The sequence below is a fragment of the Epinephelus fuscoguttatus genome, linkage group LG17, assembly GCF_011397635.1.
Source record: "Epinephelus fuscoguttatus linkage group LG17, E.fuscoguttatus.final_Chr_v1".
NCBI classification, from domain to species: domain Eukaryota; kingdom Metazoa; phylum Chordata; class Actinopteri; order Perciformes; family Serranidae; genus Epinephelus; species Epinephelus fuscoguttatus.
The window spans coordinates 27,136,440-27,152,275 of NC_064768.1; positions in this window are offsets into that span (position 1 = coordinate 27,136,440).

Below are 15,836 nucleotides of genomic sequence, written 5' to 3' on the forward strand. Positions count from 1 at the left end.
AGAGTAAGATGCAACAGCACCGAGCCTGTCTGTTTGATCCAAACAGTTATTACGGCCCCTTTCCCCCGAAACCATGGTAACTGTAGGAGTGATGATGTCACTAGAGGATCCCCAAGCAGAGAGAGGAGGGAAAAAAAAGACAGTGAAACAAAACAAGAGAGAGGCAGATGTGTTGGAGAAATGTGCAATATCTATGCAGGACGCAGGATAAGGCTAGAGGGAGAGGAGGAGGAGGAGGAGGGGGAGAGCTGGATACAATGAGTTGCACAAAGCACAGTGAAAGAGTGAGGGGAATGCAGACAGGGGAGGGAAAGGGCCTGTGAAGGTAGGGGTGGAGGAATGAATGAGGTGGAAGGTGTGGAAGCAAATACAAAGAAGTAGAAACAGGGCAGGAAGGGAGAGGGAGATGGTGAAGGTGTGGAGGGCGACTTGAAGGGAGAAAAGGAGAGGTGGGGATGGAGGCTAACAAAGGTTGACATTTGTGCATAAGAGGATAAATGAGGACATTAATGTTGCAGCAGGAACCGCTGGGTGCTTAAGTCTGCGTGTTTGTGTTCAGCAGTATTTAAATGAGAACCTCTAGCTGGTGGGCTGACAGATTCCCCTCTGCACTGTCTGGGACGCCTCCTTGTCTGTTTGGGCAATTAATAATCAAATCTGAATCGTGTCCTCTAAAGTGTTGGACTCTTATTTCAGTGTAAATGTATCCTCAGAGGCCTGCATGTGATGTAGGCTCCCTCCCTGTTGGTCTCTGCTCTGTATCTGCCATGTAACTGACAGAAGTGAAAACAAGGCTTTTATTTCAAATACAAGTGGTAGCGATGCTTTGTAACAGCTGCAGATACACACAGCGTATTGATGCCTTTTCCCTAATTGAAACGACACAGGCGGCAGACTCAGAAATGCATAGCATGTAGTTGGTTGTCATTTAGATAAAGATGCAAGGTGGTGATTTAATGTGTAGCAAACAACGTCCTGCTCCATATAACATGCCACAGCTTGTAGGTCCATAAGGCAGCAGCAGGTTCTTTGAAATGGTAATGATATCGTTTGAAAGTCCTGCTCTGTGGAGCCTGCACATCATCAGGCTCTTGTGGGGGTGGACGAGAGGAGAGGCTGAGCAGAGAGGGGAGGGAGGGGTGAGGAGGGGTGGGGGGTCGCTGCTGCTTGTTAAAGCAGCAGAGCAGAAAGAGAAGAAGAACTCCTGCATTGTGTGTGTGAGTGTGTTTGGGTGTGGTAAAACACCAGTCGCTAAGTCAGTTTTCAGTGTCGCACTTGAGAAAATCTGTGTGTTCAAGGACAGAACTTCAAAAAGCACAAACAGTCTTAATGAAGCATTGGCATATGGTTAAACTTAAATTAGTAGCCCAATCAATTATTTGCTTAAATCACTGAACTCAACAGGCTAATGTGAGGGACAGGCCTTTAATTCATTGAACACGAAATCATTGCAAAGAGGAATGGGAGTCACCACGTGTTTTTTGTCATGCTGGTCATTCTGAATGACTCACGGTCCCCTCTGGAGCTCATGGCTAATTGACATTAGCTCACCAATCCAGTTTTGTACATCCAAAGAACTTCTATTAAAATGAAGTGCTTGGCAACCAGATCAAGCGTCTAATTGAGACAGGTCTTTACTTGTCAAAATGTGTAGCCACACCAGGCCAGTAAAAGGGACTGGGCGTTTAATTGAAGTTTTCTGTATTTCAAATAGTTGAAAAGCCTGGAAAAGATTGATTAGTCCTTATTTCATTCATTCATTCATTCATAATCTATAACCACTTGTCCTATTCAGGTCGCGGGGTGTTGGAGCCTATCCCAGCTGATGTTGGGCGAGAGGCAGGGTCCACCCTGGACACATCACCAGACTATCACAGACACATGACAGACATTCACACTCACATTCACACCTATGACCAATTTAGAGTCACCAATTAACCTGCATGTCTTTGGACTGTGGGAGGAAGGCGGAGTACCCAGAGAAAACCCACTCTGACACAGGGAGAACATGCAAACTCCGCACAGAAGGGCCCCATCCAGCCAGTGGGTTTGAACCCAGAACCTTCCTGCTGTGAGGTGACAGTGCTGACCACTGCACAGCCTCCAAAAAAACCCCATAAACAATAAGACTGTTTATCACTAAAAATGTTGTTGCCTAAGAAAAGACCAGCCTCCTATCTGTGATGCAATTAAAAAAAAATATTGTTTCATAACAAAATCTAAGGTAAAGTGATTCCAGTATGGTTTGTGGTATGCTTGATGATCCAAATAATATTGTAAATCACAGTTAGTTTGGCCAGGATGATTGTGACATGAAATTTTCATATTGTCTCATGCCAAAAAGCCTCTATAACAAACAGAGGGGTCAGTAAACATGCTGTGAGTTGCTAGGCTTTAACCACTGGATTGCCTCCCTACAGTGCTTTCAAACACTAATGTCACAGTTATGAGGCCAAAACATTTTGGATAGACTTGCACTTGCATAGCGCCTTTCTAGTCCTCTGACCACTCGCAGCACTTTTTACACTACGAGACACATTCACCATACAAGGTGCCACCTGCCGCTCAGTTATTAACACAGACATCGGGAGCAATTTGGGGTTCAGGGTAAGGGTTATCTTGCTCAAGGATACTTCAACAGACTGGAGGAGCTGGAAATTAAACCACTGATCAGTGAACGACCCGCTCTACCTCCTGAGCCACAGCTGCCCTAGACTTCAGACTCACCTGCATGGATTTCACTTCCACACTGCAGCTGTACACAGGAGAGATGTAGACTTGAGATCACTTAAAGTCCTTGGAAAGCCATTTTTGCTATTAACCTCTTAAAATGACAAACAGGGTCCCAGAAAGTTTTTTTTTGGTTATTTAATGAGAGAGTTTCTGTATTTTGTGGTGTGTTTTGTGCCTGATCAGACAGACTTTTTGAAGCAGATTATCACACACACCAAACGTTGAATGTTGCACCTTTAGTAATAAGCAATATGCTTTTTTGGGCCTTTCAGTCACAAAAATGAGGGCTTTAGAAATGACTTGGACGTTTGTTGAGACTCGATCTGACTTGAGGCTAGACAGAACAAACATTTTAGTACCAGGTTGTGAGCTGGTTAAACCTCGACCCTATAAAAAATAAATAACACAGCATTGAGCAGACCTTGCACAGCCACACCTTTAATATTTAAAACACTGGGCTAGGCGTTGAAAAGACTTGGCCTCAGCTAGGCCTGCAACTAATTTTCAAAGCTGGTGAATGTGCTGATTATTTTTCTTGATTAACCGATAATTAATTTTGTCCACGAAATGTCAAAAAATAGAGTGAAAGCTAACACAAGTTTCCAGAGCCCAAGCCCAAATACCGGACTTTTACAAAACCCGGACATTTACTCGGACAATTAGAAAACAAGCAATTATTCACACTTGAGAGAAGCCAGAGAAATGTTGGCATTTTAGCAATTTACTAAATTGTTGCAATTATATTTTCAGATGATCAGCTAATCAATTAAATGAAAGTGTTTTTATCATTAATTAATGTGTAAAAAAAAAAACAGTGTTAACACAGATTTAAAATAAAGTATTCCAGTGGTGTGACATTTTAACGGTCAGTACTCAGAGAGAGAACATAGAGACATGGAAGGCTTGACTTGCGTCTTATCTCTAGACTTGCTTTAACAAGACTTGAAAATCGACTTGGCTCAGAGCCCCTAAAATAAGCAGATGAGCTGTTGAGCTGAGGGAGCAAGAAACAATTTGAGGGCAACATGCCCGAGCAAGTCTCCGTAAGACTGTCCCACCAAACGCAACTTTGCAAATCTAGATATTTAAGTGCCTGCACCAACCCCATGCACCCATTCCCTTGTCTGTCTATCCGATCCCTGGATTCATTTCCATTTGTTAATTAAAGAACCGGCCAATCTAAACGTTTTGGGGAAATTACTTGGGAGTGTGTGAGTGAAGGTCGGCCTGTGATTTTGACCCCAGCCTGACATGATGGATCTACCTCTCTGCTTCTGCTGGCTCAACACATGAGAGATCTGATTTCCATTAGTAAAGAGGACATAGCCTCCCTCCTACTGCCTTCCACACACATACACACACACACACACACACATACACACCAACTGTGACTCTATCTCTTACAGATACACAAACACACACACATTGTTTTATTGCCTCCTTAGCAAGCAACAGTTCTGTGTCCAAGACTGGTCAGCACTTATGTTGCTACTTCCTTTGCGGAGTTAACACAAAAAGTGTTGAAGTGACCTGCATCTCAACACACTCACAGACACACACATACACACACAGATCAGCATGTGTGTGTTTGTGCAATATGAATTATTGAGTGTGTTATTTGAGGGACAGCTGGCTCTTGAACACATTAACTCCCTCAGTCAGAGAGACAGTCATACGTCTACAGTGGCGGGAGCGAGTCACAGAACAGGAGAGAAGAAGAGAAATGAGAGAATGTTAATGCAATTTCACACTGACTTCAGCATCAGTAGGCAATGATATTATAAAGTGTTTATATAAGCTCTCGAGTCAATTAACATGAGGAATAAAATGAATTAATCTTTTCACCGGGAAGGGAACATGAAGTTATTTTTATTAGACTGAATACAATTACAGTCTGCAAATAGCACCGTCTGAGTGACATTTGAAGTTTATAATAGAGTCACTTGTGAACTGATTGCTACGACTTGAGCTCTTGCTTGCTGCATCTTGTATTGCATAATGTTTTGTTTCTGTCACAGCACAAAAGCTGCAGCAAATCCCAAAATTACATACAAACACACTGACTCCCAAATATGGATACTTGAATTTATGTTGCTCATTATAATCTTATCCAATAAGAGGTATTTTCAGGACAATATTGAGGAAGAGAGACGAACCCTGCTTGTAATTTCACATGCACGACTATCATCCCTCTAAGCCTCACTGCCGGTGGTCCTGCTGTGGTGAGCCCCTCCCAATTGTGCACACCTGCGTCTCATGAGTGCGTGCGTCTGTATGTGTGTGCGGTGTGTGTGATGTCTCCCACCCATGTTGGTAAATTTGGGTTCCTTCCTTCCAGCACCACTGGGTGTAAGCAGGGTGCTGCCTTTGGGCCCCCACTTTCCTCTCCACAGGTGTTCCTATCCTGCCCTCAAATATGTTTTGTGTGTATGTGTGTGTATTGTGGGGACATACATGTGTTTACACAGTCACATTGTGGCAACGTGTCCTCCTTTACGGGACACAACTCAAGTCCCCGTAATGTAAATTATTAAATTTAAGGGCGAAGGCTTGGTTTTAAGTTAGGATAAAGTGAGATTTAGGTGAAGGTCAGGGGTTGGGATTATGCAAGTAGTGATTAGAGTTAGGGTAAATCTCCAGGAAATGAATAAGTCTAGCTCGTTTTCACTCCCAACTTTCAGCATCAGACACCGATGCACACAGGCACCTTTTGTGGTGATATTATACGCACCAGGCATGTCAGTTTTCGAGGCAGTGGGCAACAACACAACTCATCCAATACCGCAGCTGTGTCGGTGGACGTCAGCTTCAGACACAGACACACAGAGGCACCCTTAACGACTGCATTTTGTAACGCAACACATTCTCAATCATACCTTGTCACGTATAGACATTTGGTCATGGACTTTCCATGTCCACATACGATGTGCAAGGTACCCTGGGTGCGTTGGTTGTTGTGTGAATTGACATTTTTTACCCCCAACAACAAACACACATGGCTAGGTTTACGAAAAAAAGAACAGGATTTGGCTTAGTAATCTTCCAGGACGCGAACACCACTGTCCTGGATGAATGTCGGCTTTTGCTGGACCACTCCACCTGCCCTCCCGCCCACCCCAGTTGGACTTTCGTCGCCTTAACTTTCGTCTTTGCCCCGCCACATTTCCACCTGACACCGCCGGGCACCATTTAACAATAACGGCTACAAGCCACATATCATGCCGACATTAAAGGACGCCTTTTTTTTTGTTGGTTTCTGACACCGCAAGTCACTGCCCAAGTGCCAGATTTCGACGACTTTAAGGTGAGACCGGGCTCTGTAACGCTGTCAGCAACTACCATAATATAAAGAGCAAGAAAGTTTGCATAGAGAGGGTGGGAGGAGTGGTGGATGGGTCAAACAAGCTCTGGACTTTCACCTAGGAGCCTGCTGTTCATTTCCCATGTAAATTTTAAGCCAAACCATGATGGTTTTGTTTTAAAAAGCCTAGCCACATGCTTTTGTTGCCTAAACCAAAGAAAATAAATCTAAAAGTGATTGTTCTAAAAGTGTTTTATGTACTATGTGAGTTTATATTAAAAAAGACCGAATGCACATAATGAACAGAAACTGCACATTTCCTATGTAAATGGAAGTGTATTTTGAAATGACACCGTCCCAGAACGTCCGAAACTGACGCAGGAGGGTACCTAACACATCATGCTTAGACGTGTGGTCCACTGACGGAGCAGTGGTAATAGAAAAGTTGGGATAAAAATGTGTTGTCAGTGTAGTGTCCTCTGAATGGGTTGGGAGGGCGACTGTGTGTGTGTGTGTGTGTGTGTGTGTGTGCAGTACCTACCTATTTGACCTTACAAAACAGTCTTTCTCATTACCTTTCATTGTCTCACTCTCCACCCTCATTTAAAGCCCACCTTGGGTCCAAGACATCTCCATGGTAACAAGGAGCAATGGAGGAATGGGAAAGTAGAGTTGGCGTGAGAATATTGCACAAGGAGAGGGCAAAGTTTGGGTACAAAGATCATGTACCCTAACATGTTCATAGTGGTGATGAGATGTGTAAAGCACTCGGGCCTTTGACTCACGCTTCTCAGATATTGCGAAGTGGCTCACTACACCGTTCAATGGTCAAAATGTCTGCAGTCATCCTTTAACTTTCACAGCGTCGGCATGCATTGTAAAAGCTATTGCACTGTTTTCTGGGGTTTTAAATGAGCCATGTGGTGACTGGGAGGTAAATGTCATCGGTTTTCAGCCGGAACCCTTCACCGCAAGAATGTGACCGCGGGATACCGAGTAAATCAATATGGAAGCCAAGGGAGGAGGCTGAAGGAGGGGGGTAAAGAGAGAGGGATGTTACCGCAGGTGAAAAACTAAATGACAGCAGCAGAAGGAGGAGAAGAGGGAGAGAATGAGGGAGAGGAGACTGAGGAAAGAAGTGAGTTAATCTGTGACATTATCACTGTGTGCGTGTGTGTAGTGGGGGGCTGGGGGTCAGTCAAACAGTGGTAAACGGTGCATTTGTCAGGGACTATTTTCATCTGTGGATTATTACATTATGTGAGATCAAAGATCCAGATTAAAATCAGAACTGCATTACGTAATTCAGAATCCTTTTTCTTTTAAACAACCAATTTTCAAGATGTCACTCAAAATAACAGCTGGGCCCAGGAGTGTTCTGGTCTGGGACCTTGGGTGGTACCGATGTTCAGCCCAGATTATCTGGTTATATATTCAGAGATACAGTCGTACATTTCCCGAACTGCTCGGAAACTTATCCGGGCTGCCTGATCATTTAAAACATGTCTGATATTTAGGACTGTATTGAAAGTTACACAAACAAAAGCTGAAACTTAAAATCTCCCCTCAAGTTTCCGCTGAAGAACAGACAACCCATGCTGAACGCATCTCCCTAACCATTTCCTCATCCAGACTTATTGAGCCATCTGCTTTTGTTTTTCTCACTGCAAAGCATTTCCATTTTGTTTACATCTGCCTCCCCATGAGATCATGTGAGGATGTGCATTCATGCTCCCTCTGGCACGACCATCATAATACCCTGTAGTGTGTGATACACAATCATTTTCGAATCTTGGAGTGTGTGCACGTTTGAGATTAGAGAGAAGAACATCTGTGAAGTTCCTCCTTATATGTATAACACTACCTGACTTCAAAAGTGTTTAAGATTTTAAATCTCCTGTAATCTGAGCCTGGCTTTAACAGCTTTTGGACAACAACGATGTTCTACTTGTCAGTGGGATCAATTTTAATACGTCTGCAGATAGTTTTATTTTCTTTTAATTCAGGGAACTCTGCTGCCCAGACTCCAGTCACAAGTGGCCACCCCCAGGGCTGAAAAGTGAAGCCAGTGCTGAAGTGCCAAAAACTGCAGTTCCTTAAACCGTCACTTGAGGCTAGCTCCAGAAGCGAGTCAATCCCCATAGACCCCCATATTAAAATGCCAGACTTTACAGAAGAAATAAACATGTTTACAGCCTGGTCCTAAATTGGTTTTGGTCTTTATAGCTTATTTCGCCATTCATGACAGCTGTACAGGTGTTGATTTTTTATATAATTCACCAATTGGTGTTCTAATAAGCTTTAAAGTTACCCATAATTAAGGGTGTGGTTGCTTTGAGAGACAGGCTGTCTACTGATAGTGACCTCTGCTTCTCAGTCAGATCCACCCCTCGCTCCTCCACAGCTCCAGCTTCTCCTCCAAATAGGGTCACTTCTGACTCCAAAAATAAAAGAAAACAAGATGGGCATGGCCAAAATGACAAATACTAGGCTTCAAAATGGGATTCTACAAACCAATTTGTGAAGCCTTATATAGTGTATGGTCACAAGTCCAATACAAAGTAGATGAAAAATTCAAATCATCATAAAAATGACACTGACAATGACAACACAATTAAACCAAAACTCTGTGCATGGCTAAATACCAGTGTGTGTAAGTGAGAAAATATCTTTTAAACATCTTCTCCGTGATTTGGGCAGAGTGACCCTTTACAATGTTACTTCCAAAAAGTACACACTCTTCTCCTACACACACCCACGCACACACACACACACACACACACACACAAAGTGATGACATTTCTCACTCCTGAATAGAAAGCCATTTAGCTTGACTCACAGAGAGGAGCAGACACAAAAGCAACAGCACAAAGAGGGAAAGAGCGAGGGAGGGGGGGGTCTTAATATTGTGGAGAGTAAAATACATTAAAGAGCATAAAAACTTGAAACCCAAATACTGAGTAATTGCATGTGTTGAGGATGAACAATAGACACGGAAACTTTATCAGATTATCTGGATTCTATGGATTATTATAGGCTGTATTCTAGATAAAATATGTTTCAGTATTCCCATTTCTCGCCACCTTTTCTTTGCTGCGGAAAGTAAACAAACAGACGAATCAAAGCTTTGTCAAAAATGATTAAAAACCAAATTGGGTTTCGGGTGAAAATACAGTCGATTCGCTGCACTGTGAGGGTATTCCACTAATTATAAAAAGCTTCATCTGCTATGAAGGCGTCTCAGGAGACGTGTGCATGCGCGTGTGTGAGTGTGTGTGTGTGTGTGTGTGTGTGTGTGTGTGTGTGTGTTAAAGACAGAAGGGAGGGCAGAGTGGGAGCAAGTGAGAGAGAAATTACATCTGTTTTGGGTCAGCAAAAAACACTTTATAGCCGTGCTCAAAGAGGCAGTAATGAAGCTGCCAGCAGGCAATACACTCAAGTAGTTCTCTCTCTCTCTCTCTCTCTCTCTCTCTCTCTCACACACACACACACACACACACACACACATACCCTCACACACAAAATCTACACATACAGTATGCACCCATATCATTTCATCAGCCCACCACAGCATTAACTGCAGATCACATATTATTCATCCTGCACACACACACACACACACACACACACACACACACACACACACACACACCTGTGCACTATCCCAGCTCTCATCTCCTCCCCTGCAAAGCTTTAAACACGCCTGAGATCATCAGCGATCATCCAGATATCTACATGATAACAATATCAATTATCACAGCATCATGTTGAATCAGCACACATTCCCCCAGTCGACACAGACTGAATGCAAATGAAGATGCAGATCAGCGGTTTCAAAGTGCCGCTGGGTCTTATCTGTATCTACAGTAACAATGCATGTTAGACTGCGGGGCAACGCTGCCACTCAGTGGTTCATACAGGAGCTGCAGACACACAGAAGTGGGGTAGGTTGGTGAGGAGGTTGTGCAAGGTGACATCTCAGAAGAGTTAAGAGCACAGGAAAAGTGGTGTTTTTCTTGAGAGCATGTTCAAGGCTGTGTGTTTCAGCATACAGACAGCTGATTTAGGTGTTTAGTGCTGCAAAGATCGATGACAAATCTCTCAGCTAAGGTGATCGCAAAGGAACATTTATGAAACTGCACATTTACAATCAAACTTAAAGGCGTCGCTATACTTTGTGGATGATCTCAAGTATCAGCTTTGACTATGAGACACACAGACCAAGCCTGGAAGCTATTTTAAACTTTGTCGGAGCAGACTGTAATGCTGCGACACCTGGCTGTGATCTGTGACAATGAGTCTCCATACATAACAGGATAAAACCTGGAGAGAGAAACAAGGTCTCTGATCACTCCTTTGACCTGCACTCTAATCAAGTCATGTTGGGAAATCATCACAAGATTGACACTTAAAATGTGTGCGCCCTGCTAAGATAATGGGACCAGAGTTTGCAGACAGCCTGATGCTTAAGGATTTGTAGTGACTGCAAGAGTCTTGTTGTAGATCTGGGCTGTGTGGTATGACGTGAAGAGACAAAATCCTCTTATGGTTGTTACAAGCAATCTGATTTTTTGCTCTGATGTGACACAGATTTGGTTTTTTTTTCAGAGCAGTGTGAACACAGAAATCCAGTTTTCTCCAATCAGATCATGGGCCACTTCCATATGCGGTCATATCAGAATGCATGTGTGTTTTTCTCATGCATCCATGGTTTTATCCGGCCATGCTTCACTGCACGGCTCAGATCTCTCACCATACAGTGTCCGAGCTGTCCGTTAAAACTACAGAAGGCTGCCACACCGCTGCTATGGTAGGCTGCCCCAGTTGCCAGCCCCACCTGCCAGACGCTTTCTGATGGGGACAGCTTGCCTACGTGCTACGAAAGGGTTGTCGTGAGGCACGGACAGAGATATCAGAATACAACCCTTGCCATTCAAAGGTTTTGGAGAATCTGTTCCTCTGCAAAACCCTCCACATCGCGACCCCACTACTTCTGACTCCTCTCCTGGCTGCACCAACACCTATCTTTCCACAGAACTACCAGCAGTAGCTGCTAATAGAGCTAGTGGACCGAAAGCTCATTTGTACTACAGCGCATGATCCTAAAAACAAACAGCCAGCCCTCCAAGGGGCCATTTCTCCAAAGATATGCTACACTCTCCCAAACAGAAGCACATGGCTAATCATTAGGCAGAATGACATCATTAGACCTTTGAGCTATACAGTGATAATTTGTTATGTCATTCATTTTTACCCCAAATTTTTGTTTCTCAAATGTGACATTTTTCATTGTTGTTCAAACGCACGTGTGTGAAGTTACTGGTTGCATGTGAGGTGTTTCGGGGCAGAGATCTGTTCACACTGATGTCAGACATGAGTCACCTTCAACAACTGAGATCCTCAAAGTATCTACAGGTTAGAGATTATATTAGAGTACAGCAGGGTGGAAGCTTATTCCACTAGAGGATTTCCAAATAGATATTATGATGCAAGAAAAACAGACTCTAAACTCATGAGCCGTACAGAAAGTAGAGTTTTCAATGCACAGATTAAACAGGAAGTGGGCATTGGCCATACATTTGAGGACTCTGAGTGGAGGCTGATTTGTGATAGCTCTCAATCATTCTCCTATAACAGCCGACACAGATTCTTACAGTTTAACCTAGTACACAGGGTTTACTTGACACCATTTCGTCTCCACAAGATGAGTAGTAGCTACTTAGAGTACTGTCCTAGATGTAAGACTGCGGTGTGCCACAAGGGTCTATCTTAGGTCCCCTCTTGCTTACTATATACATGCTACCCCTGGGGCAAATCCTTTGTAGATTTGACATTGATTTTCACTGCTACACGGATGACACCCAACTGTATGTCCCTCTGATTCCTGGTACCACGGATGTTTCATGCATTTTATCCTGCCTGACTGAAATTAAAAATTGGATGTCCAAAAATTTTCTACAGCTGAATGACTCCAAATCAGAAGTGATCATAATTACTCCGTCTGACCCCAGCACTGCTAGTGTAAATAAGCTCTCCTCTAGTCTGGGCGCCCTATCTAATAATGCTTGCAATAAGGCCCGCAACCAAGGAGCTATTTTTGACGCTGAACTATCTTTTGATGCTCAGGTGACTAAAGTGATGCAGTCCTGCTTTGCACAACTGAGACATCTTACAAAAATCCGGTCATTCCTTTCTCCCACTGACTTAGAAAAGGTCATCCATGCTTTTATCACGTCAAGACTCGATTATTGCAATGCACTTTATTCCTGGATCAGCAAGCGCAACATTCAAAGACTACAACTGATACAAAACGCTGCTGCCAGGCTCTTAACTCGTAGCAAGAGAGGTGATTACATCACACCAGTCCTTGCTGCCCTTCACTGGTTACCCGTGAGTTTTAGAATTGATTTTAAGATTTTAATGCTTGTTTTTAAAGTCTTGAATGGTCAGGCTCCTGCCTATTTATGTGACCTGCCAACTCCTTACGAGCCTGATCGTTCACTGTCCTCTTTTAAATCTCTTCTTAAGACTCACTTTTATCATATGGCTTTTTCTTAATTCCTCGGTATTGTTATTTTAATCTATTTTATTATGTGTTTTGATGTTTGGGATCTTTTATTTGTTTTTATTTGTTTAATTGTTTTTATTGTTTTTGTTTTAATTGTAAAGCACTTTGTAACTTTGGTTTTGAAAGGAGCTACACAAATAAAGTTATTATTATTATTATTAAGACTGAAGCAGGGACTCTTCTACACATGTTCTGGACATGTAGATGTTTGGATCAGCACTGGAGATCTATTTTAGATATAATAAAAAGAATTGTGGGGGTGGAGATCCCAACTAACCCAAGACTGACATTACTGGGGGACATATCAGCTCTACCACTCAATATGAGAGGGAATATTCGTTGTGTCAGACCAGCCCTAATTGCATCTAACAAATGTGTTGGCATGCGCTGGAAAAGTTTGAAGCCCCCTAGTGTGTCTCTGTGGCTTAAAGAGTTCTCATCATACCTACCCTCAGAGAAGATTACGTATCATTTTTGAGAAATGTTGGGGAACCTTTGTGACCTTTTTACAAAACAGAATTTCTCATGATTTTGATGTACACGGTCAAACTTAGGGCTGCATTGCAGACCTCTGGCTTCTGTCGTCTTGTTTATGGGGGAAAAATAAATGGAAAACTCAATAAAGATATTGATGGGAAAAAAGTTATGGGTCACTTCAAACTTGAATGTGAACAGTCCAGGATCTGGGTAAATAATCAGATTCAGAATTGAGCATTAAGCCATGTAATGTGAACGTAGCCTCAGTGGCAGCAGGAATGTGGCACCTTCTGTACTTTATTTCAAACCATCAATACTCTGAAATGATCGGGAGTTAAAGCAGTATCATATATCGTAAAAAACTTTGATTCTTTTAATAGTTGTTGGTTCATTTTGTAGTTTCTTTAATGGTTCATTTTGCTGTCTTCCATTCTTCCCACTTTGTTTTCGTCTTTTCTGTAAAGCAGCTCATTGATGTAATGTAATGCACAACATGGAGGCTAATCCTGACCTCTGGTGCATCTGTAGCCCCACCCAACAGTGATGTCACAGTGTACAGAGACACCCTGGAGTGCACTTTGACAACACCATTCCCAGAAAAACATAATCACATTTCCAGTATAAGTCCAATTTTAGTTTCAATGTCACTCCAAAATTAAACTTTATCGAGACCACTGATGTCTTCAGCGTCCTTGCAGAAAAAAACACTGAGGCATTTCTCGATGTTTCTAACAGCTAAAATAAAACTGGTAACAGAGGACATACTGAGGACACACAGTGAGCACCTCACGGGTGGAGCAGGACAGGAGAGCTCTTCAGAGGCCCTGAGTGTCACTGAGGGATACAGACACTCCACTTTAAAACCTGTCAATTACTCTTTTCATGTCAACACAGCCTATTTTCTGATGAATGAGTACAGCAGGAAGGAGCACTTCACCTTCACCCAATCCATCTGGAATGAGAAGGTGCTTTTCATCCAGGAAATAGTCGGAGAACAAAAGAGCTGAGCCGCTGCAGCCTACAGCTGTTAAACCACCGTGGAGGAGGTCACATTGTGGGAAATGTGCTAGATGTTTAATTTAACTTGCCTAAGGAAACAGAAGTGCGTGCTGCGAGAGGTGAGCACGTTCACGTCCTGAAAGAGGATAGAAGCACTGCCCCTCACATTATAAGTAATACAATAACAACATGAGGGAGAAGTGCAGGAGAAAGGATTCAAAGGGAATAACACACTCTCACTATTCTATGTTTGAACTGGATGGATACTGACTGAATAGATTCAGTCTTTCTTAGTCAGTATCAATTGGTGAGTGTTTTATCTGGCATGTTTTGAGCCCTTTACCTGCATGTTTTTTTTCTGCTACAGCATCCATGTCTGCTCTGAGATTCACATGAACGCCCTTGAGACAAAAGCATAACATAAAAGGTAAAAAATGTGTTTGGCTTTTTAATGATATTGCCCCAGCGCATCATTTGACAATACAAAGGCCTCCTGATGATCTTCAAAGGCTCAAAAAATATTTTATTCATCCATCCACCCATCCATCCATTTTCGTAACTGCTTATCCTCTTGAGGATCGCAGGGGGGCTGGAGCCTATCCCAGCTGACATTGGGATGAGAGGCAGGGTACACCCTGGACAGGTCACCAGACTATCACAGGGCTGACACATAGAGACAGACAACCATTCACACTCACATTCACACCTATGGACAATTTAGAGTCATCAATTAACCTGCATGTCTTTGGACTGTGGGAGGAAGCCGGAGTACCCAGAGAAAACCCACGCTGACATGGGGAGAACATGCAAACTCCGCACAGAAGGGCTCCCCCACCCTGGGGTTTGAACTAGGAACCCTCTTGCTGTGAGGAAACAGTGCTAACCACTGCACCAGCACCACCCTAATAATAATAATATAGTCAGCTGAGGTAATTTAAGCAACTTAAAAACTTACCTGCTAATTTCATTTTGCTCAGTTTCGATGCTAGTGTGGTTTTCACTCTTCAGTGCTATGGGTAACTCAACTCCTAACAGTGCTTTAGTTTTAATTGTTCTGCAGTAGCTTGTGGTGGCTAGCATTAGCATTAGTGTTTGACTTTATAACTTCTCTCTATTTGTGTTACTATTTGAATGTGTTATAGCATTTAACATTGTCTGGCTAATGTCTTGTATGCTGTCTAGTGACTGTCATGTAATCTTGCTTTCAATAGACATGGCTAGTGACGTTGAGTAGTGTCTCTCTAAGGGCTCATGTGTCCTTAACATTAGATATGGAGACGTAGATGGAGATGGAGATGGACGGATCCTGCTGTCAGTACTCTGCGTTCATTTCATCCTATTCGTGCAAGTTTTCTAAAAGTTTATGGATAGGATAGGGATGAAACGGAGCAGTACCACTGGAGATTGTAGAGGAAATGTAGTGTAGTTCAAGCGAGATACGACCATAGGAGACAAAGAAGAAATTCAAATTATGATGGAACCAGGCGAATTGGTAAAATAGTGACAAGCATTCTGGGATGTATAATAATGGCTTCACAGACCACCACTGTCTATAGTGCTGCCTTTCTTAAAAGCTACATCAAGCTCCTCAAATGTCATCTTTGTTGCTGTGTGAAAGTTTTGACTCTGCCCTCTAGTGCCATTTACATTTACAGAATACACAAGTGGCCTTATCCAGAGCCGGTGTTTTATTTGTCTGTTCTGGGCTACTGTAAAACAAAATGGCAGCCTTTGTGGAAGAGGACCCGCTCTGTGTGA